The sequence below is a fragment of the Poecilia formosa genome, unplaced genomic scaffold (genome assembly GCF_000485575.1).
Source record: "Poecilia formosa unplaced genomic scaffold, Poecilia_formosa-5.1.2 Scaffold12, whole genome shotgun sequence".
NCBI classification, from domain to species: Eukaryota; Metazoa; Chordata; class Actinopteri; order Cyprinodontiformes; family Poeciliidae; genus Poecilia; species Poecilia formosa.
In genome coordinates this window covers 1,076,769-1,096,784 of record NW_006799951.1, presented here as the reverse complement: position 1 = coordinate 1,096,784, position 20,016 = coordinate 1,076,769, and the positions used below count along the sequence as shown (strand labels likewise).

The 20,016-nt window shown below is 40.5% G+C and overlaps 1 long non-coding RNA gene across 1 annotated transcript; it reads right to left on the bottom strand.

Moving 5' to 3' along the window:
• Positions 1-9,943: 9,943 nt before the first annotated feature.
• LOC103133507 (uncharacterized) lies at positions 9,944-12,336 on the bottom strand. The gene is made up of 2 exons (XR_475760.2): positions 11,693-12,336; positions 9,944-10,669 (listed from the first exon to the last, which is right to left on the bottom strand). It is a non-coding gene; the product is annotated as an uncharacterized LOC103133507 (long non-coding RNA).
• Between the last annotated feature and the right edge of the window lie 7,680 nt (positions 12,337-20,016).

The following is a 20,016-nucleotide window of genomic DNA, read 5'->3' as shown; positions in this document are numbered from 1 at the left end:
TTCAACAGAAATTACTGCTCCTGTTTCTGTTTTATTATTTAAAAAAAACTCTTGAATAAATATTTTTTTTTAAAATGGTACATTTCTTATGCATCTTTAATTGAGCATATGGAAGGTAAAACAAGAAGAAAAATACGTAATTTCAACATTTATGATGAGGAAAATATTTGAATGAAAAATATTTCATGTTAGGTTTACACAGTGAGGAATTTTGTTGTTGCTTATTCGACAATAATGCTGCCCTCTAGTGGTACAAAAGTGAAATAGATCATTTTTCTATTCATGTCACACTGAGAGGATGCATAATGAAAGAACAAAATTTATAAATGCTTTTCTATACTTCGCATTATCATTTTGTTTTATTGTCACGTTTAAATGTAAAAGACTATATTTCTACATTTTGTGGAACAGTCTTTGAAGCTATGTTTTCATTTCATTTATTTCACTCTTCCCACTTATTTGTTAAATGTTTTCACTGACAACATCTGAAAGAAATAAACTAAGCCTGTTTAGCAGGTGGCATATGATCATAGTTTACAGCTAATGATAACTTTTTGGTTTTCTAACAGTATAATCTTATATAATTCCTCTTTAGACTGCCACACTCACATAAATAAGGTGAAATATAAAAAGTCCATAAACAAGTTTTGACATAATATATTTTGCATACTGAGTGAAGTTATGAGAGCCACTAAATGATTCTCCATTTGGCCTCGCAGAGTAAAATTGTACCAATACAGCTTCATTGACTTTTACAGAGTGCATATTATTGCTATTATTATATCCTCCTGACTACCAGTAGTTAATTTTTGTCCTCTGTAGAGGACATTTCTAAATTTGAATATTTCCCACCCCCTGCATTCTACTGAATTAATTCCTTTTGGTATCTGGAGAGGACATTTAGGGCTTTTCAATGATACCACATGTGAAGGGGTGGGACTTTTGTACGTACCTTTTTCTAATTCATAAAAATGGCATTTATCAGTAATAACACATTTTATGGGAAGAGACAAAGCAAGTGCGTAAAACCTTTTATTACCTTATGAAGAATGTGGGATTTAAAAAAAATGGTGATTGGACAATATTTGTTTTCTTGGTAGTCAATAATTTCTTGAACAGTGTCAGAATAGCTTCAAAATGTTGACGATAGTGAAATTTATGGGGCAAATCATGTTTGACTTTCCAGTTTAAATACACAACTGACAAGTGTGAGCTTATATAAAAGAAATACATAAAGGTGGGCCTAATTACTTTTAAAAGTACATTTTGACAAAAAAAGAAATAATATGGCAGAATTTCCAAGTAGCACACACACAGTAACACCAGCCTTTTAATGGGTATGCCTTGCCACTAGGGTTGGACCACATGTTTTCATAGGTATCAGAAACCTTCTTCAGAGATTTTGTTCCAAATTGATCTTTAAAGCATCATGTAAGTTACTGGAATTGCAGCCTCAGGTTGGTTCCTCTCCTTAGTTGACTGGATAGATGACTTCGCCACATCTAGATGATATGAGGGGACCAGCTTTGGTTGCTATCTGTGTTAAGAAACTAAAAATGTGTACGGTAGATGGTTAGGTGTGAGTTTATTCACTCATCCAGAGGGAAAGGCTGTATTGCTGTGGATGATGTGAAAAAAATAAAGCTGGGAACAAAGAGTGTTTAGGTAATGTCAGTGCCTTTTTGGGATTAAAGGGAATCCCATACAAAATTTGATTCTGGGGCCTTCCAGCCAACCTACCGTAATTACAGCCAGATATCTTGACCTTACTGCAAAACACTGCCAAAGGTTAGATGTATGAGCATCAAAACCTTATTCATTTCACAGCTCGACCCCAATTTAACCAGATTAAATGTATCCATGCAACAAAATGCAATGCAATACGAAAGGATGATTGGTTTGCAACTGAAAATTACACATCAAGAATCAAGGTTCTTGATTTCTGCTGTTGTTGAATGATTATTACTACTGACGTCTCTTTTATCAAAAAAGATTTGCAGTCAAGTGCCTGACATGGATGACATGCATTGCATTTAGTGATCTTGGGGCCCTCTGCTGGTCTGGAGGCTAGTCTAAAAATATCTCACTCAGTAACAGCCTAATTTTTATACACACATATATATGTGTGTATAAAATATAGTTTTTTTTTTTTTTTTTTTCCGATCTACAGCAAGAATATCATCTCTTCTTGCAACTTCAGAACTGGAATGGGAATAGCCAGGATTGTTCAAAAAGGAATTTCGGGATGTGAGTGGGATGCAACGCCTCTCCAAGGACACTGCACTTCCTCTGCCTGTTCCCCAATTAAGAATGCACAGATCCAAACAAAAACACGCCGGGAACAAGAACACGTCACTTAAATGAGCCATGACACAAGCTGTCTCTTAAAAAAAATGTTTGAGCTGTGGCAAAGGAAAGGAAGAGGATGTCTCAAAGTGTGTATGCAGATCTGTTAAAGTCCTCTTGGTGAAAACGAGATGCCGTGTTTCTTCTCCGCCATCCTCTCCCTCTGCCTCCTGCTGCTCCGGGCCCCTGCTTATGTGATGCTAATTGTTTCTGCTACTTGTGCCAAGTACCTACTCTTCCCCAGCACATTCCACAGACAGGCCCTGGTCCCTCGGCTGCTTTTTGTGTCTGTTTAAGGAATGAAAAAATGTGCACTGCCATCTGCGGCGAGCGCACCACCGTTCCCCCTCCCGGCCTTGACTGTCACGGTGCCACAATGATACACGTTCACAAAGTCTCTCTGAGGTTAAAAAAAAAAAAAAAAAAAAAGTCTGAACAAGTGGAGAAGCAAGGAAACAAACCTGACACATACAACTGCTAATATGAAATAAAATAATTCAGGATGTTCCTGGTTTGATGCATGTGGGATGGAGGATTGTGTACAACTAAAAAAACAAACAAAACAAAACAGCCTTTTAAATTTTGGGGGCATATAGAAGCTAAGCTGAGGTATTTTGTCAGTTTAAAACCAGCCCTATGTTATCCTAGGCAGGGATTTGTGTCTGATTTTCACTTAAAGGACGTCTTCAAATCTGTGCAGCTTTCACTTCTATATATTTTGCTATACAGTACCTAACTTTGACCACCGAGTGGCAGTGTTGCTCAGCAAATGCACAAAACAGCAATTCTCAGAGACGAAGGCCTTCACTTCCTTGTCTCTGTTGCAATATCACTTTCCTCTTATTGAATTGACCTGTGACACCATCAGAGCCTACGCTGGCGCAACATATTGATGCGCTCGTAACACCACAAGGCTCTTACATCATCCGTGTGTTCATCATAGGGAGACAGCCTCTTCTGTACACGAACAGGAGTCAGCTCGGCATCGTCTCCGCAGTCAGATAGGCATGCATGAATATTAAGTGATGCTAATCACAATGGAGAGACCAACATCAGGACAGATGACAGACAGTTCTCAGCATTCAATTGACATCCTTGGATTTGTCCTCTGTTTGACAACAGCATCCTCCAGCTTGACAAGTCTGTTTAAAGCTCCAGTATGAGCAGATAGGCGTGCGCTGAGGCAGAGTTTACTCAAACTGGGCCATCGTATGTTTTTCCTTTTTTTCTTTTATTTTTTTATTTTTTTATTTTTTCAGAAGAAAAGCCCGGTTAGGTATTATTAGTCAATGCACCAACACAGATAAAAAGCATTTAGTAAAGTGCCTTGTGAAAATATTCCCATTGTTTAAACTTTTTTAGATTTTGTCACACAGCCATGGCAAATTCTAGTCTGTTGTATTGGGCTACTATTTTTTAATTTTTTTTTATTAGAAATAAAAAAGTACGACATGCATTTTATTCTTCCATGTTACTCTAATACCCTTGAAACAATTCATTTTGACTAGTTACCTTTAGAAGTTAAAGGTAACTAGTCAAAATGAATTGTTTCAAGGGTATTAGAGTAACATGGAAGAATAAAATGCATGTCCATCAGTGTGTAATATAACTTGAGTCTAAATTAATCTATTTTCTGGAACTGCAGAGATTTTTTGGGCGCTTTTTATGAATAAACGGCATCATCAACACAAAGAACCACACCAGGAATGTTGGTTCTTGGAATGTTGTAAAATGACATTCCAAGCATTTCAGAGCTCTCACAATGAATGCTCTTTCTAACTTCAAAATTTCATAACATCAAGAGTGGCAAAATAAGTAAATAAATAACACCGCAAGTCACCCTGGACAATGTGGTGTTGGCAGAATCATGCTGTGGGAATGCTGAAGGAAAGATTAAAAACAAAGGGAACCTCTGAGGGAACATCTGTTAAAGGCTGCAAAGGACAAATGTTTACCTTCCAGTGGATGTTCAATGAATATTTTTGCAAGGAGCTGTATACAGGCTATTGCAAGGGTTGCAGAATGCAGATGAGGATGTAACAAAAAAAAAAATCTTCCCAAGAACTGTTTTGCCAATCATAAAAATCTGGATTTACTACATTTGTGTCTGAGCTACAGTGCATTCTGCAGTTAGAATGCACAGGATAAGCCATTCAGTTCATTATCATCCTCTCTTTGTGTGTTCAAGCCAAACAGAACAAAGGAGTGGATCTGCCTCTACTGAGAAAAAAAAAAAAAATGAAATGGAATGAATGGCAGGTGTGGTTGTTTGACTTTCAAATCACCAAGGCATCTATTCTATTAACCTGCCGTGTAAATAAATACAGAATTCAATTTCCATACAGTCACGCAATAAGTTGACAGTCCTCAAGAAGATCAAACGGGCCGCTCCAGGGCACGTGAACCACAGTAAAAGAAAAAATAAATAAATAAAAAATCTTGGCTATGTGAAAGGTGTTGACACCTTGAGCAACCCACTAAAAAAGAGAAGCAAATGTCACATCCTGAGAAACAATTACCGGGTGAACCCCAGGTTTAAAGCTAGTTCTCCCAGCCGCATTTCAAATACAGTAGAGCTTCTCCAATAACATCTTGCAGTTGTTGTCACTCCTCATTGTCAGAGGGAGAACTGCTCTCTGCAGAAGAAATAATACGTTAACTGCCCCTTCCCACTTCTGCAATCTGCTCTTGTGCTTCTCACAAAAAGTTACATTTGTATTCGCTCTCCTCTACTAAAGCAAAGTCAGTCTTTCCCTAAGTTGCAGAGCAGAGTCGCTGCTCCCTCCCTTCCTATTAGTCTCATTCCCATCTGATTGCTGTGTCCCATTGTGACTGCACTTGAGGCATTAATGATAATGTTATAACTCGGACCAATTTGCCATCGCAATCAGATTCACTTAATTGAGTTGATTATGAGCTCCCCATCTGAGATGACCCCTCTGGACTTGGAAAGCAGGGAGGTGCGGATGAAGAAACAGGGTTTCCCCAGGCATTCCATCAGCGAGCAATGGACACATGGACTATGACTGTTTAGAGGCCTGATCTGGGGCATATGTGCCTGTGCGAGCGTGCGCACGACAGCGCTGCATGTGTGTGTGTGCGCCGGCAGGAGCTGGCGTGCAGGGAGAGCGGGCCTTTGGGGAGGTGTAAAAGGAGGAGAAGGGTGGAACCGTGGCTGTGAGGAAGGGGATCACAACGGTTTGGATGTGGAGATAAGGGTTAGAGGGGGGATGGGAGGGAGTCCAGGCTTGGGGTTCAAAATCTCAACAGGGCTCGTGTAATAGACCCGGACACACACCACATCTGAAGTTAATCCAATCAGGGAGAAACACAGCACTTTCATCCGCTCAAGACACACAAACATAAGGTCAAGAGCAGCTTGTATTAGAGCGATGATGTCAGGAAGAAGTGGTGTAGATAATTGACTGTCGGCATGTTTAAAGGGCTGGGAGAGAGGCAGGGAAGTGGGAGGAAAGCAGAGATTCCTGCAGCTGGTCCACCCAAGCAAATGTAACGGGAACGCTGAATGAGTCAATGCATTATCAGCAGGTTGATGTCAGTGAGAGACTGTTATTGCTGAGCTCTTATAGGTTTCACAACTGTAGACTGAGCTTTACTTGCTAATTTGACAATTTTTGTCTTTTACGAAACAGTTTCATTCATGCATGACAAAAATGTTCCGGTGTCTATGTTGCTCCTTAGTGTTAATCACCAAACACATTATAAACAAGCAAAGTTAACCTCAGGAAATAGAAAAGCATAACAATTATGAATTTTTTGTTGTTGTTGTGAAAGGAAGGCTACTCACAAGAAGCTGACTAAGTGTAAAAATTGTGCTTTGTACCCTCTTGCTAAATCTTGAAGTAATTGTGACTAGCCATGTAATTTGAAAAGCCAGGTTCGACTTCATGGATTAATACCAGGCATGTAGAATCAAGAAATCACTTAACCTCAGTTCCTGATGTAATCAATTTCCACTCTGACATTGAAGGATTTTTTTAATGTTGAAGTGAAAACTGACATCGACGAGATGAAGACAATTAAATAAATATATTTGCTGTGATTAGCTCAAGTCCTTTTAGGAATTTTAGGATTGAGGTCTGGGCTTTGACTAGGCCACTCTGGAACATTCACTTTGTTGTCTTCAAACCATATTTTTTTGTGTGTGTAGATTTAGCTGGATGCTTCAGAATAAATACAAGCTGTCCTCCTGGATGTCTCTATATTTTTTTTCCTTTTACCTGATACAGGCAAATTTACACATCTGCCCACAGGATGTTCAATGCCTTAGAGGATTTTTTGTATCCATCCCCTGACTGATACTTTTCAATTATTTTTCCTGTGTTTTGCTTGGAGCGTTTCTTTTCTATTTTTTTTTTCATACAACAGTAATTTGAGACACACTCTCTCATTCAGGTGATCTTCATTCCACTCATTGTGAGACCAGCAGCACCAATTGTCTGGAACTCTGTCGAATTAGATCATTCGCTTTACACGGGTTAAATATTTATGCAGTCACTTATTTTATGTTAAATATTTTGGTTTAATCGCCACTATTTCATTGGAATCAGTTTTCGCATTGACATTAAAGGGTATTTGTAATTATGTTTTTTATTGGCTGTGGATGGTTTGTAAAAGCAATAGAAAGTTCAAAACATTCAGGGGTTAAAAACATCTTATAGCCACTGTAGTTTCTCTGTTTGAATTGATTAAGAGAATGTTTACAGTAAGCATAACTATGAAAAAATGTTGATAAATCAACCTCTTTTTTAAATCCTAATACTCAGCTGCAAAGCCTGGGGCACAAGCAGACAAAACAAAATTCCCTGTCAGATATATATATTTTTTTCTATGTGAGTAATAATAATAATAGAATTCAACTTATTTGTTTTTGCTGAATGTACTCTGGCTTTTTAGTTTTGTAATATATAAGTATAATCCCCATATATTTTGCCAGCTTTAGTGCTCCTGCTTTAGCAGTAAAAACTAAAAGTACATAAATCTGCGAGAGCTTGTTTTGGAACACAAGAACGGGGGACAATCTACTGGGGCCGCACGGAGAATTGCACTGTTTTATTTACAGGAGAACTGGACACACTAATAAAAGACATGGAGCAGCGCGCCGTTATATCTGGGGGTAGAAAGCAAATGTGCTTTAGAGAGCCAAGTATACTGGTCCTTTTCATAGGCGACTTGGTTCCACCCATGATTGAATGCAACATTCTAAAAGGACTATTTACTCTTTTCATTTCCTCTTGTGTATAACAGACGAAGCAGCGTGCGGCTTGCTGTAAGAAAACAGGACCTGGCCTAATGTTGCATGAAGACCATGGTGAATTCATATTGATGGGAGAGCAGCCTCTGAAGCCCAGCAGCCATGATTTTTTCATAAGCCGCCGGGAACAAGAAGTCAGTCAGCTGACAGGTGCTAACGCCGCCAATTGTGCCGTGGATAAGAGATGGGACGTGGAGAAAAGAGGCAGGGAGAAATAAAAAAAAAAAAAAAAAAGCAGAGGCAACAACCGGTTCCTCCTTTCTGAAGCACTTGCGTGTGTGTGTAAGAGTGTGTGCTCTGCCTGCGCTTGCATTGTGTTTGCTCCGTGCACCCGGTTCTCTTCTATAGCTGCAGAGGATTTTACGGAAGAGTCTGTGTAAACACCAGAATGCATGTCAAATATGATGAGTCTTGATAGCTGTAAAACATACCCAAGGACTTCTCCTCACTTATTATCTCCAACCAGAGCCCTGGAGCTATGTCTGCATCCTTCTGCTTTCCCTCCACGCATGTCGCGCCACAAGTCCCTCTCTGGAAAGCATTGATTATTTTGGCATGAGCCAGGGAGAACGAGAGGTGTGATTTCTTTTGTGTTTTCTCTCAAAAAAGAAAAAAAAAAGAAAAAGGAAAAATCAGCAAAAATAAATATTTTTGTGAGCTTGCTGCAGCCATGAGAAAATATGAGCACATTGGGGAGGAAATAAAGATGATGGATTTGCTTGTTGACGTGCGTGTGCCTTTGTGGAAGAGGCTGTATGAAGGTTTTCTTGGCTGCTACCGTTGGTGTGTTGTTGTTGTTTTTTTCCGCTCGTGTGCGTGTCTTTTGTGAACTGTACATCCAGCGGAATAATATTATCTGTAAGTAATTGTGTGCCCCTGTTTGCTGTGTCTCTGGGTGTGCTGCGTGAGGCGGATGGAACCGCTCGGAAAAGAGAGCGACCGAACCTGCAGGCGGTGTGAGGCTCCGGGGAACCACTTGAGATTGCAGGCAGAGGGACTGATAAGGCAGCTAGCCATTCATCAGGCCAGATGAAGGCAGTATAGTTGACTGGAGGAACCCAGGCATCGCCCCAGGATGGCTGTCGGCCTCTCAGCGGAGACCTGTGACTAACACATGCAAGCAGGCGTGCATGCACACAAATAGTTGAAGAATGAGGGAAGAAGGCAGGATGAATGGACTGGGAGGAGGTATAGGGTTCCAGGACTCGGGAGAGGGAAGGAGAAAGGAAGTATAATGGACCTCCAGGAGCTGGAGCCCCATCTCTTCAGCGCTACACCCTGCAATTGAGGCTCCTGTCTGGGGTTCATATGGCCCTCTGTGCTCCAAAAACATCCATCAGACAGATATTACTGCAATCCAGAGGTGATACATTAGCCTGGGTGCCAGGGGGACAGTGTGTGTGCCGCTGATGGATTTCTCTGGGGCTCTCTGCCACTGTCACATGGGCCTTTCCAAAAAAGAACTGCTGCTACTCAGCTCTGAGTTTGAATTTATTCCACAGCAATAGTCTTTGTATTTTATACTTAATCATACAACCCAGAGGATGGAGACACATTTACACCAAAGAAAGTACCACTAAGTTGCACACTTATGAAAGCAATACATTACTTAAGCACTTATGCTGGCCAAAGAGGAGAGATGGAGCTACTTTAGAGTGTTGCTGGGTGTGTTTATAAGACTATATTAGTGTCTCACCGGCACTTTGATAGAGCTTGCGCCGTCAATTTGCACAAAGCCTCCATCTTTGCTTACATAAATCCCACCTCAGGGTTATTATGAATCTGATTTATTTGCTCCGCTTATGTTTATTATTGTGTTTTATAGTTTATATTCCTGTGTTAAATGCCATCAATAGGACCGAGGAGCATGTGTGTCTCATCCCACAGAGGATGAAAATGGTTTATGGAGCAGTGAGAGCCAATAAACAGGCGGACACACTCTTTCAGATGTGCATCTTTGATGTTTTATGCATGATGAATTCAATGGTTTAGCGGAGGTACAAGGCCAAGTGATGAGCGGCGACAGGACTTCCCGAAGGCTGCTTGAGACGTAGGATATTGAGCTGTGCGTTTGAATAGAGATCCTGTCGTTAGTTTATTTCTCTGGCTTTTATGTTCGGTTGCTAACTAGGGAGGGCGAAGGAATGAACAAGGCAGGTCGTAAATGTTCGGAAGGGAAAGCAGCGTCTATCCGCTCAGTTGTGGTTTGGTCATCGTGACCAATGAGGTGATGCAAAGAGGGGACCTCAAATCGATCCAAGAACAGGTTCTTTACTCATACAAAGCAAAAACGAATAGACACTATGGATGAACAGCAGTCGGCAATAGACTTTAGTTTAATTCTGCTCTTATATTTGCATAAAATGTACAAATCATAGACATTCACATAAAAATTGACAACCACTCACTGACAAGCTGACAAGGCTGGTCGTCATTCTTTGACACGTTTTACATTTTTAAGCACTTTCACAATGTTATCTAAATGGAAATGATTCAAAAAAGTAGACAATGCATAATTTTTTTTATGTGCTAAAAAATGTGTCAGCCTGCGCTTTGTTTATAATCAAGTTACATATCAGGTGTGTAATAAGGTGATGGTTCAGCATAAGGAAGTGTGTCTGCCTAGACCATTGATATGCAGTGCAAAGCAACAGTTTAATAATAAATAAGTAACAAATACATCAGTGCAACTGGACTCTAATCACCTTTTTCTGTTAATTTGCTTCCAATCAAGTCTTTCTTTATGCTCTTTGAGTTTCGAGAAGACCAGGTGAAGGGACGGGCTTCATCGCAATCCGCAGATTTGACGGAGTTTGTGTGCCAGGTGGAAATGAGAGAATGTGCAGATCTTCTTGTGTTTCCATCCCAGCGTCTGTCTGCTGTGAGTGAGTCTTTGATAGCTGCTGCACCGCGAGACAGACAGGCCTGTGCCAAGACGATGGCATCAAAAAGTCAACGATTGACAGCTACTGACAGCCATCTTCCTCCTAAACACTCCTCAGGTCCCCTGTGTTTCCTCCTTGCCTCTTTCCTCCCCCTCCCCTATATCTGTCAGGGGAAATTGAGGAGAGTCAGACATAAAGAGAGGGATGTCGTAAACTGGCACCTGTCATCGTGTTTTGTTTTGGTCAGGGCGCAACGAACATTCGTAAAGTTTTAAAAGACATTGGGAAGGATTTAATACTTTCAAAGCTACGATTTAAATCTCCAGGTGGATTGCCCTGTACACAGTTTTATTTTTTATTTTTATATATGTACAATTTTGAGCGAAAACCTTTCAGGATTAGTAGCGACAAAAAAAGGAGTAAAGCAACAAAAGCTTACAGTCTTTTTTTAAGCAAGGGCAATTAATCACAAATTAATATTTGACCCTAATTAGGCTAAATATGCTAAGAGAAAGTATTCACCAGGGATACTCAGCCTTCTTAGTTTTATTCTAAAGACCTGTCACATCAATGTGAAATGCTGTCACCCAGACCGAAACGTCTGACATGAAACACAAAGAACCTGTGATCTTTGCCAGGCAAAACACGCACGCGCGCGCGCGCGAGAGAGAGCCGGCACCTAAACAAACGCTCGCGTGCGTGGAGAGACACACAGACGAGCACGCGCGCACCTGAATTTCTCAGGTCGCAGCTGTGTTTCGTCAGCCTGTGTTTCCTCGCCGTGTTCAACCTGTGGAGCCATTATCTCCTGACACACTTATTCCGCTCTAAATGATTTCTCTTCATCTAGAGCGAGACACCTAATCAAAATTGAAAGAAGGGAGCCTAATGCCATTCAGAGATCCCACTGCTTTCAACTGCATTTACTGTCATTATGAAAATGAATGGCGGCAGCTGAAAGCTCACATGTTCTTTTGCATCGTGACGGAGTGCCTCTTAATGCGTCTTGTGATCTCTGCTGTTGCTGCCTTTGACTGAAGGCCTTGGTCGGGGACTCGACTAATCACATTATACATCTGACTCATTACCTATGGCTTCCCCGTTGCCTGTGCCGCGGGTGTTGCACATCGAGATCATTAGAGCGCACCGAAAAGAGCACAGAGGAAGGAAAAAGTAAAACTTTCACCTGCAACTCAAAGCTGGTGGCTTCCTCGCGACAGAGCATTAGCTCATGGGAGTGTCGAAAGACAGGGTTTGTCAAGAATGTCTGTGGACAGACAGAGGGGAGAAGGGAGGGACGGCGGGCTTTCAACTGTGGAAACGTTGCAGATGTTCTCATCTCAGATGTTGCCTACTTATTTTTATTTTATTGCAAACAACCACACGGCAACAAACAAGTCAGAGTAGCTGCTGTTAGAGGAGTGATTTGACTAGTTTTGAGCTATTTGCCATAATTATCTTTAAGCGACTTCCACGTGTGTTAAACTAAGAAAAACAATATAGGCTTCAACATAAGCTCCATGTGACACATAATTAGATTTTGGAGTCAAGGTGTTGATGTTCCTCGGCACAAGCTGTCTTTGGGCTGTCGCTGCTGAAGTCACTCCTGCACTGTGGAAATTTATTTATTGAAAGCACCTATCACCGGTTGCATTTTTTTTTCAAACCCATTCTGCACATTGTGCGCCATGGTGACGATTGGATGACATCTCCATCTCGTTCCTAATCCTCAGCTCTCTGCTGGGTGCATTTGCTTAAGTTTTATATGTGTGTACAGAGGCTATAATTACCTCTTTTTGACACGTGGCTGCAATAAAATAAAAAATAAAAAAAAAAGGAGAGATTTTTTTTTAGGAATCCATTGCCAAAAACTGAAAGTTCCCCAGGCTTAATTTGTCAATTATTAAATTATAATTATATTTTTTCTTTAAAGCCATTTAGCTACGGAGGGTTAAACAATCATTTTATGTAAGGCTGATGACTTCTCTGTTCTTTGCACAAAGGCAGAGGGGGGTGGGGGGGAAATCATTAAAATCTCAATTATGTGTCCAAATTCTTTTTCCCCAATTTAGCTAACACAGAGCAGAGATGATTCATGGCAGATGAAGGCGTGATTTATAATTAGATTAAGGCGTAATGGAGTAGGATTTATTAATGATGAAGACACATACACACAGACTTTTCCTCCACACTTGTTACAACTTCAATTGGCAAATTGCTCACTCATCTGTAGTCGGCTGCTGGGTCCACTCGCTAAGTTGTGGTAACAAATTCCTACAAGGAATTATGCGCAGGCACGGATAGGCCAGCCTTTAAGTGATGGCCACAATATGCAATTGCCTTTAAAACTTATAGGGGGAGTTAAATTTATTGGGGATGTCACATGGCGGGAATGAGTAATTATTCCCCACACCCCTGTGGACCCTAGTGGTTAATGCATTCAGGGCCCCCAGGGGTGTTTTGGGGAGGGGAGGCAGGACACCCTCACTGCTGCTCTGATCACTGACCACGCTGGATGGCTCATGATTCAATAATACGCGTCTGAAAATCATTCTCCGAGGGTACGTGTTTTAATTCTTCCTTTTAGCCTCGTCCCTGGTTCTGAATTTCTAGATTTCGACCGACAACAAGATAAAGGCGACGTTTTTCTTTGACGCATCTTTTAAAAGATTTCTACAAGGAACAACGATCGCCGAGATAATACAAGTGGCGAAAGTAGATGCATTTTGCGGGGGAGAAAGGGGAAGCACAGAATAAGAAGCAATCATTGAAGTCTGTGCCAGAAAACCATTGAGTTTATTTCTTGAGGAGTCCATTGTGCTGGGAATCAGAATTCTGGAAACCAATAATGTTGTGCCAGTCTCACACGACGGTATCAAAATAGTTGGGAATCAGAACTCGCGTTGATGTTAGGCTTACATAATTGTACATTCTGGTCTCTGATTGTTGATCTGGGCACCACCCAGAATATCTCAAATCATGAGCGAAACTCAGTCATGGAGATTCAGGGAGAAGAGTCTGGCAGAGAGAGAGCCAATGAATTCCAGCAGTTCTGGAATCAAACAATCTCTACCCCAGCCTCGATGATTCAATTTGAGTCGATCATCAGTCTGATCAAAGCAATGTCCAAAAATCCAAAAATTGATGGAAGATGAAAACAAAACAAACAAACATGTTCTCTTCAGGCAGGTGTCGATGTTGAGTGGCCTCCCAGCTAGAGGTTCTCAGCAGAACCTCCTGTACTTGGGTTGGAAGAACAGAGGAAAGTATCATTGTCGAGGAACGGGGAGGAAGCCACAGCAGGGTTCTGCAGGTAGATGCGCCAAGAAACTTTTCCAGTCTCTATGCGTTCCCATAGAGACGGGACAACAATCGTTTTGTTTGCTCCCTGTTTGTAGTATTAATAAATATTAAACATATCTGATAGCAAAGTGCCCTAGTGAAATTACAAAGAGAACACAGTGTACAATTTGGAGGTAAGAAAAAAGAAAGCAAACAAATAAAACAGAAACTTGTCTTTGTCTCTCTGTACACTTTTAATTTTTTGAAGAAATGGCCATTTCGTGCATTTCTGCATCAACGCTGACAACACTTTTCTTCCTTACAAAGAAGCAAAATGAATGATTGTAGGTTGAGCACTGAAAGCATTGATCAGAGAAGCAGCCAGGAACCCCATTTAACTGTGGAGGAGCCGCAGAGATCCACAACTCAGGTGGGAGAATCTGTTCATCCGACAGCAAATGATTTTTACTCTGGAAATTTGGCTTTTCCAGAATAGCAGAAAAACAAAGGCCATTTTTGAAAGAAATTGAAAAAGACGTACCATTTGCAGTTTACAAGCAATTTCAGTGAAGCAGCAAACATGTGGAAGACAGTGCTCTGATCAGTTCCATCTGACATCGTGGAACACAATCATTTCCTATCATCCTGAGCAAACCTTCATCACAGTGAAACATGGTGACAGTATTTTGCTGTAGGGATTATTTCTATCAACAGGGAGAGAGGCAAATTTGCTCAACGGTTATGGGAAGATGGGCGGAGCTAATTATAAAGCAATACTCACCATCTAGTCTGGATGAAATTGAGCAAATTTGGAAGGAACTGGAGAAAGTTTGAGTTAGAGACTAGAGATTTCCAACGTTGGTACCTCAAAGCCGATAAAGCGTTAACTCTGAGAGGAATAATACGATTGTTTGGAAACAGTTCTCACCTGCTTTTGCTCCATTTCACAATTATGCGCTGTTATTGCACAAAATTCCAATAAAATACAATTAACTATTTTTGTTTTGCAGCATAACAATGTATGAAGGAAAATGCAGGAGCATAAAAGAGATACTAATGCAGGAGCATAAAAGAGATACTGTAAATACACACAGTGTCTTTTGCAAGGTACGGTGTGTATTTCAGGCAGTGTCCCATGGGGGTGAATGGTTATAATTCAGCGCTCTTAACATTATTATTTTTTTAAATATGAAGAAACTAAAGCATTTTATTACAATTAAATGTTTATTTTATTCCTTAGAATTTCAGGGAACCTCGTCACTCGGTTGCTCTCCGGATCTGAAAATCCATCTTTTGAATTTAACTACCAGCTCATCACTGCCAGAGCTCAGAGTAGTATTATTTTAACTCTACATCTACCGCTACCCAGAGGTGGAAATTAAGCCATTAATGTCTACCCCAGTTTAATTTTATGGACAGGGGAGTTATCAAGTGATCAAATCTAGTTTTTAATAGATCTGCTCAATTCATGGCTCAACAAAGATTTTTCTACAGTCTGTCTTTTTGTCAGCTTCTCGGAACAGGACACCTTACCTAACTCAATGTAAACGGTTCATAGAGGCTGTTGGGAAAGTTAGTATTTTAGCAATAAAAGTGAAATTGTACCTTCTGTGATCAGACCAGTGCTTTATTCTATAAGGGTTCACTTTTTTTATTTTATTTTTTTATATTTAGTTTTTTTGGATTTGTGGTTTTTAGAATCCATGCTAAACATCGCATATCAGATTTGTTTGCATGTTTATGTCCTGTATCAGGATTTTTGTTTCCATGAATACTCAACAATTACTTCAAAGGCACACCCCACAAATGAGGTGTGTTAACTAAGATACTAATGAACATGTAGCCATCAAACACTAAGCCGTGACTGCAGAGAAGATCTGACAAGCATAGGATGCAGCCGGTCTGTAGATAGCATGTACACGCAGCTCAAAACAGATACTTAAGTATCCCGTATGAGAATGATTTAATTCTTATAAATTTTCCTTTTCAAAATGCAAATAAGTTTTAATAGTGGTGGTATGAAAGTGCTGCATTGCTATGAAGCAAATAGGAAGCCTCGTTGTGAGAAAACTGCATGAGATCTTTTTTCAGTCTTTACTTATTTAGCAGTTCAGCCTTCACTCGTGATAGGATGACAACGTTCGCCACATGTCTGTGGGCATGAGCCGAGATACGCTGAGAAACTGCATTCTCAGAGTTCAAGTAGAGTGTAACTTTTATATTTGGGTTTTCACACTACCCGTGAGTGCAGCTCGAAGACAAATAAAAGGCCTCGGTCTTTTACCCGGCTCTGATAATATCCGTGCCTTTTGCATCCAAGAGAAATCTCCCATTATCTATTGATTCACTCTCACCCTGTGTCTCGGTGACTTACGCCTCCTTCTAATTCCCATTACCGGGAACACTGTACCCTTATCAAGGGAAACAATAAGCCACTTGTCAGCGCTGCAAGAAAATATGAGGAAGCATCTGCCACAACCATAGGAACTCATGACTCTAGAGAAAAAAAAAAAACAGTCCCTCCTCCCCCCTTCTGTCTGCCCTGCTTGCTTTAGCCGTCCACTTTTGTCAGTCCTCCTTGTGACCTCTAGGAAGGCATGGTGGTAGCAGAATCAGCTGCATAGCAAAGTTAATCTGATCATCAGGGGATAAGCCATTAATTGAATCTTGCTCCCTCCACTGGGGGCAGCATTTTTAGGGAAATGGCGTGCGCTTGCAAACCATGGGTGGCCATTAGAAGAGACGACTACTTAGATGCAGGGAGTGGGACACCGATGGTTTATTGTCTCGCACCCCCAAATAGTAGCCGAGGTCCTGAGCTGTAAAGCTGTCACAAAGATATGTCTCTGTCGATGATGGCATCTGACTTCTTTTTTCTCCCAGCTGCCCCGGTGCGGGGCTGTTATCTCTTTCCTCTCTGCTATGTCTCCCTGCTCTTTAAGACAAAGGGTAATAAAGCTATAAATTGTGTGGTCTGCGGAAGGTACGGACATTCTGTCTGGGAGACGCTGTAAGAACTGCCATAAAGCACCCTCAAAGTCATAGCTAAAGATTTACAGTTATTTAACATCCTCCTCTTCCCCTAAATCACAGTGATAAGAGAATTAAGTGATGGCTATAGGTTCTTTGTCCTTAGTCTATTGATTTTCTTCGCCCCTCAGAAGGATCCTGAACATTATAATTATTGAGTCCTGCAGTTTAATGCAGGTTTACAGAGTAGAGGAGGCGCCCCGGTTCAATTCTAACACAGTTAAAACAAAAGACACCCGTTTTTCAATTTTGTAATGGGCTTCCAATTATGCTTCATTTACCTTGTTTGGGCAGAAAATGGTTTATCCGAAGCCCCTGTGCTATAAACAGCTTCTTTGTGCAGTGACAAAACCTCGGTAACAGCTCTATTTATCTTGCATTCAGGCCTGCTCCTTCAGCAATTATTCAGCCATGTGGAGGGAAGGATTTTTTTGTAACCCAGGTTTTTTTTTTTTTTTTCCATCAGGAACTAGGCTCACGTTTCTTGGTCATTTACTCAACTCGCTGATTTGTGGCATCATAAAATAATCTCTGCCAGGCACAAATCAAGATAGACTGATGTCACAGTTTGTCCCCATCATATGAAAGCTTTGACCACACTAAGTAAATTTGCTTTAGAAGATTGTTTTGCTGCAACTGTTCTAATGTTTTTTTAGATTGTGCATCAAGTAGAGCCAGTCATCATGCATTTCTACAGTGTGGTGATGTTTCCTTTTGAAAGGATTTCAGTGACTTGAAGGATTGCCACACTGTTAATCCACAGTATTTTAATAACAGTACTTCTTTTCCCAGTAAATTATTTGTTTTTGTCTAAAAATTGTTCTAAAACGTGGCGCAAATGAAAGACTAAATGACAAACTCTCCATAAAATAGAAATTACAGCATTTCCTTTAATAAATTCTTTTGAAGAAAACATTTTTTTTGTTCCTCTTTCTGAAGGAAAGAAAGTGCCATTTAAATTCAATATACACCAGTTTGAATTAACCGTTGTTATTCCTAGCCAGAGAATTTAAATGAAAATTATAAATAAATATATAAATAAATATTACGAAGATTTGTAGGATGGACTGAATTATGTCATTCAGTAAAATATCCATATTCATTGAACATATTATCTGTAATTTGTGGAGAATTCAACATTTTTTTGTTGATTCAAGTCATTTAAATATAAGCATCGGCTGATACAGATCGCTAAAATTGAAATTCCTTAAAATCCCTTTAGCTCTTAATCTCTAATGATGTTTAAAACACTGCAGTCTGTCCGAGTACTCTTCCTTTTTTAAATTATGTCAGTCGTTGTAATCTGCACACTAACAAGGGTTTAACCTGATTAAAACAAGAGGAGGTTGTAAGGAGTCAGTGGAAATTAGCGTTACCGTCCCCCCCGGACTCCACACACACACATCTGCAGCCTTCAATAAATTCACACCTTATTGCTCATGACAACTTTTAAAACAGTGAGGTTTACTTTAGCCCTGTGCGAATGCTAGCATGTTTACTCTATGTTTTGACACAATTAAGTAATTTTCAGTTGGGATCCGTTAATCATAGCATGTAGAGAAAACTTAAAGAAAACATACTTTTCTTTTTCTCTCTCTGTTAATAGTTTGTTTGACTGTAAATGAGTAAATCTATCTTGATTGACACCTGAACTTAGAGAAGATCACATGTTCTAGATAAAAAGTAAACTGCAGCAGCAATACAGTTTCTTTCCATGGTGAACATCAATGTAAAGTATATAAAATGGCTTAGATTCTAAGGCTTAGCAAGAAATAAAAGTAAAGGTAATAAATTAATATTTACTGTCTCAGTTCTTTCTGACAGGAAGTGTGAAAGGACCTCCCATCCGTTCACATCAATCTTTATTTACTAAATTATTCTGTTGCAAAGGGCTGCACAGTTGGTAGAGCTGTTGCCTTGCAGCAAGAAGGTTCTGGGTTCAATTCCTGGCCCCTGTCTTTCTGGATGGAGTTTGTGTGTTCTCCCTGTGCATGCGTGGGTTTTCTCCAGGTACTCCGGCTTCCTCCCACAGTCCAAAAACATGACTGTCAGGTTAATTGGCCTCTCCAAATTGTCCCTAGGAGTGTATGTGTGCATGGTTGTTTGTTGCCTTGTGACAGACTGGCGACCTGTCCAGGTGGAGATAGGCACTGGCAACCCTCCTGACCCCACTAAGGGACAAGGGTGTAAGAAAATGGATGGATGGATTCTGTTGGCGTTAGATGATTGCATGGGACTGTGTGTAATGATTAATTCTTGCTACCAAGTTTCCCAAACTTCTAAAGTGTGAATTTCCTTTTTATGATGCTGTAAATATGTACTGATTTTTTTTGTGTGTGTTGGCTTTCATTGTGTTTGTATATATAGAGAAGCGGTGATATTGCAGCTTTCCTGTTGAGAACATTTTCAAACTTTCAGCAATATCAGTGCTGATTGTCAAGTTCCATTTTTGCTCACCGTTATTATGCAAAAGAAGTGACACACAGTAACAAACACTCACACACCTACCCACACACAGGCCCCCCAGGCATCACAAAGGGCCACAGCCCTGCCTACAACTGCCTGACAGTTGGCTTCTTAACAAAGACGGTGGGAATGTAATTAAATCATTTACCTTTGATACCCAGCCAGCTCTGTAATTAAATAATTCCCCCAGGGTGCGCAGGAATTACATTCGCCAGGAGACAAGAGAAGAAGAGGAATTGGGGGGAGCTGCATAGTTTGGGAGCAAAATCCAAAACTGTCCCAACATTTTTTCCCCCCTCTACCTGAGTACAGCTCTCTCGTCAGGAACAACGTCTGAAGAGTCTCTTCTGGTTGGAATAATGACTCTATGCTGATGGTCAGGCATCATCAGGCAGAACGCCAAAGGCCATGTCAGGCTCTAGAAGGGGGAACAGGCCACGCTCACACGTCTCTCTCATTTGCACTGACCTTTGCAGTTGCTGTGATGTGGGAAGGTGATTTCTGTCAACATAATCAGTGTCACTGGGCAGCAGAAATAGCCTCTGAGGGGATCAGTATTAGCTTCAGTCAACGATCCCTTACAAAGGTATATGCTGAACTAAAAACCGAATATCACATCGAGTGACATTCAATGACATTAGTAGAATAAACTTGTATGATACACCATTAGTCCTACTTTTCTGACATGGCATCATGAAAATAGAGACTTTTCAGAATGAGTAAAGACAGAAT